This window comes from Alnus glutinosa, chromosome 9, assembly GCF_958979055.1.
Source record: "Alnus glutinosa chromosome 9, dhAlnGlut1.1, whole genome shotgun sequence".
In the NCBI taxonomy this organism is placed as follows: Eukaryota; Viridiplantae; Streptophyta; class Magnoliopsida; order Fagales; family Betulaceae; genus Alnus; species Alnus glutinosa.
In genome coordinates this window covers 4060159-4065161 of record NC_084894.1, presented here as the reverse complement: position 1 = coordinate 4065161, position 5003 = coordinate 4060159, and positions in this window count along the sequence as shown.

Genomic DNA, 5003 nt, shown 5'->3' with positions numbered 1-5003 from the left:
TAGTGATAAAACAAAAAATAGTTTTATCAAATTTATGGGTTTTCACAAACAGTACGTGAACAACAAATATTCACAAAATAATCGCTAATGCGTTTCTATCATGTCACAAAAGACGAAATATTGCTCAAACAATATTGACAAACAGAAGTGAACAATACCAAATAGAATATACTTGATTCAATATTGATAACCAATAAAAAATACTTGATTCAATATTGATAACGCATAGTAAAATTATATGCTGAGCAAAATAGCACAGAGGCTGGCTCTGATACCACATGTTAGAAATAATCAACATATTATTTAATCTAACATGCGCAGCGGAAAACGAATAAACAGGATTCAGGCTTACCTCTAGCCATGTTTGCTCAAGCGTCTCCACGATCCATCTGAAGAACAAGAAAGATTATTTGAGGGATCTTCTAACCTATGCCTATTGCTTGATGGATGTACTGATGGTGTACACAGGCACTCTATTTATAGGCTAGGTCAGGGACCCTCAAAATGGTAAACACCGTATTTGTTTCCTTCCATCAAGGAAACAATATCGTTAATTGATTTTAAAATCAATTAACCGATTCCATATTTACGGTAATCTAAATAAATAGAAATAACCATAATACCGATTCCATATTTACGGTAATCTAAATTAATGGAAATATCCATAATGCCGTATATGTTTATTGAAAAAATAATAAACATAGTAAATACCGTAAATGTGATATAAAGGCCACAACCAAAAAGGAATAATATATTACAGGAAGCTGATGCATTCTCTTTCTTTTCATTTTCACTGGTGACCTTCTGTTTAGAAAGTAGCATCGGCCTTGTAATATTTGTTGAATCGAGATTTAGTCTCGATGTCCTTACATTAGGGGAAATCTCTACAAGTTGTTAGAATACATGTCTTTCAAATTCGACTTGGTTAATATTTGTAGAGTTTTTTACAAAAGTTTTTATTTAGTTACTTTTTAATCATGAGAAGAAAGTACGTGCCAGGGATGGAATCTCGGGATCGGGGCCTCTCGGTTTTGGCCCCTAACTCATGCTTTGGCGATTATGAAAAATTCTGGTTCTGTTCCTGTACGTATGATATATTATAAGAGACATGCATGAGCTAGAAAAACATGGTTCCTGACACCTAGAATTAAATCTGAAGCGGGTAAGCTTGGATAAAAAAGAAAAAAGAAATAAAGATTGGAGTAGATTATATATAGTTTGCTTCAAGTTTCTTTGATTTTGTGTGATATTATCATATTATATGATCTGCTCCAAAGAGATGGGAGCAGGATATAGGCATAAGCCCTTCTTACTAGCTTGAGCTTCACTATGCTCTATTTATCTAGTTGTATGGTTATCTTGTGGTGTAAAAGATCGGTATTTTCTTTTCGTTGCATTGCCTTATGATCGATCTGGGGATCTTAGTAATTTTTTCGACTAATTTCCTTAATAAATAAGCTCAAAGAGATTACGATAACACTCCGAATTAATTATCACTTAATTAATCTCGGGAGCATTACAGGTTAGACCATTTTTTTCATTGGACACGCAAATTGGACTTACTGTCACCAATATAGCAACAACAAAAAGGACGATGACACCTTTTTTTTTTTTGGCTAAATTAATTGCTCCATTTCTTGAAAAATAAAATATAAAAAATGAGTGATCCAGCTTAAGCTAAGCATCTAAAAGGCTGAGGCATTAGTTTACAACGGGATATATATACATGCATGATAAGTTGCACTCAATTAGTCAATTACTTAATTACTTGGCTTTTAATTAAAAAGAATTATAATAAAAAAAATAGAAAACTTACTTGGCTTTCTCTTTCATTGGTTTTTCGTTTTTTTTTTTTTTTTTTGACAAGTTGTTCAATTCCACAAAGTAATTATTGATGCCAGATACAGCATAGATGATAGAGAGGGCTATCTCTTGATGTCCTTGCACATTAGGGAAAAAGCTTGAGAAATTGTTGGAATATATAGCGTAACATTTTCATACTTTTTCTTTTAACCTTTTCCATCTTCTTATCATAAATTACACGCAAACTTATAATGGATAAGACGTAACAAATCAAAAAAAAAAACATAAGATAACACGGAATCCTTTGTGTATGTATATGTAGGGTCCAAGTTATGACAAATAAATGAGACTCCACTGAGTTTCGGTCGGAGTGGCGTTCGGATGGCATCCAAACGACACGTCTAGAATTGAGATTAATAGAGAAAATCGAGGCATTCGGCCAGTGTCATAATCACTCCGTCCGAACGAAGATAAGTTTGAGACGTTTGGTTGGAACGCCGATCGGAGCTCGTCCAACGAATAATATTCGTAGCAGTTTCATCATGACGAGACTAGATCGCTACTTACCATTGGTTGTTTTAATTACGTGTTTTAGTAAGGTTAGAACAACATCAAGCTGCAGCCTTTTCAAGTGACAGGTTACCAAATGCTGTACGTGGAGGAGGCAAAGATTATTAAAAGCACAGTCGAGATGTGTGGGACACCGAACACAGATCATAGTTACTGCGCAACATCCTTAGAATCTCTGGTCGATTATGGCGTTTCAAAGCTCGGGAAAAACGTTCGAGTGTTTTCAACAGATCAGGTGCCAAAAGACACTGACAAAGTGACAAGCAAGAGTACTACTACAGCATTGCAGAAGTGCATATATAGGCCGGATTAATGCAGACATGAAGATAGTGTGCCACAGACAAAACTATGCGCATGTTGTTTTTCTGTGCCATGAAATCCCTGACGCAAGGACTTATATGGTCCCATTACTGGAGTCTGGTGATCAGGGGAGAAGAGTGAATGCAATAGCCGCTTGCCACACTGGTGCATCAGCTGCTGCAGAAGCTTTTAAGGTCCTCAAAGTTAAGCCAGGAAGCGTCGCTATTTGCCGGCCACTTCCTTAATTTGCTAGCGATACCCTTCTCTGGGTTCCTAACTACTAGCTAGCTTGATGTGTCTGAAGAAAGGCTCAAGATCACAAGGCTAATTGTATACGCCTTTCATTCAGAGGCTGAGAGATGCAAGGAAAGGGAAGAAAATTTTTACAAGATTGAAAGGCTAGGCCGGGACGATATACACTCAAGTTTTTCTTTGAGTTGAGTCTCAAATCACCTCTCTCTACTCACCCTTGGCTCTGATACCATAAACTAACCCAGGTGATAGTAATGAGTATGACAGAGAAATAATGAAGATAATGAAGGTAATTTAAGAAAATGATTTAATAAAATAATTCAAAAATATGAACATAATATAAAGGAGAATCATTAAGTGAAGATAGAGATAAAGTAATAAACATTCTTACTTGATATATTGATTCAAAATAGAAATAGATACAAGCTTCAAAGCCTTGATGCTGAGGCTGAAGATACAAGGAAAGGAAAAGGAAAAGGAAAGATAGGAAATTTTACAAGATTGAAAGGCTAGGGACGATAGGCACTCAAGTTTTTCTCTGAGTTGCGTCTCAAATTACCTCTCAAATGGCCGCTGCCTTTTAACATATCTTACAGCCCTTTTATAGGCTAAAAGAAAAGGAAAACTACAAATATGAACAGTAGTAAATATTCTGCATATCTTTTTGAACAGTAAAGGGAGTAATATTTCAATATTCCGCATGTCTTCTGAACAGTAAAAGTAGCAATAATTCTTAAATCTTCTGAGCAGCATTGATTATTTGTCTTTTGCGTCGGCGGATGCAGCAATAATTCAATCTTCTGAACAGTATCTATTATTTTGTCTTTTGCGTCGGCGGATGCAGCAATAATTCAATCTTCTGAACAGTATCTATTATTTTGTCTTTTGCGTCGGCGGATGCAGCAATAATTCAATCTTCTGAACAGCATCTATTATTTTGTCTTTTGCGTCGGCGGATGCAGCAATAATTCTTGAACATTGATTATTTTATCTTTTGCGTCGGCAGGTGTGAAACTGATAATGATTTATAAAGTCTTCATATCATAAATGCTTCTTCAAAATTCTTATGTCATATTGCTTCTTAAAAAAAGTCTTTATGTCATAATTCTTCATAATTTTAAATCTACATAAGGATCCTGAGAATCTGCATAAGGATCTTGAGCATATCCTGATAATACTGATACATTTTTATCTTCATCATCTGATAATTGAGATAGAGTTTCTACGTACCAGTTCTGTTAATGCTACTAGATTGTGTTTATTGGTTCCTCCCCATTCTCTTTTCCTTATAAGCTCCGCATCAACTTACTATTTATCTCTCGATAACTTCTAGCATTTCTAAAAAAATTATTAAAACCCAAAATAACAAATGCTTTTCAAAATTAGAAAAAATAAAAAGAAATACTTTTCAGAATTTTACAAAACAGACCCGTCCTTAAAAATCACCCCCATAATGGGATATGGAGAAATTAACGAGTGATACTAATTTATTTTTTTTTGTGTCCATCTAAATACGATGCGGTTTTTAAAATTATTATTTGGTTTGTGATTGTCAATGTTGAATTTTGATCAAATGATGATTTTGAAAATCACACTATTTTTGGAATGACATAAAAATGGGTAATGTTAAAGCTCATTTTAGTGTCTTTTTGAAATTTTTCTATACTGACATGGCACACTTTTATTTTTTTAATAAAAATAAATAAGAGAAATCAAACTGTAATATATATTTTTTAAATTAAAAATAGGATGTCATGTCAGTATAGAAGGACTCCAAAAAAAACACTAGAAAAAACTAACATTTCTCCATTAAAAAAAAAAAAAAAAGCTACGCAGACTTCTAGAATTACTTGATATTAGCTAGTTAATAATTACTAGCTAAGATGAAATTTTTAGGTTTAGATTTTTTTTCTGTGAAGTAATGTGTGTTTTTTTTTTTTTAATTTTGGTTTCTAGTCGTGAAGTAATTTTAATTGATAATTAAAGCTATCCACTAAAAAAAATAAAATTCAAATGGGCCGGACCGCAGGGGGAGCTCGGATTAGGGTTCAAGTGAAGTTGGTTCTGTCCCCAATTGT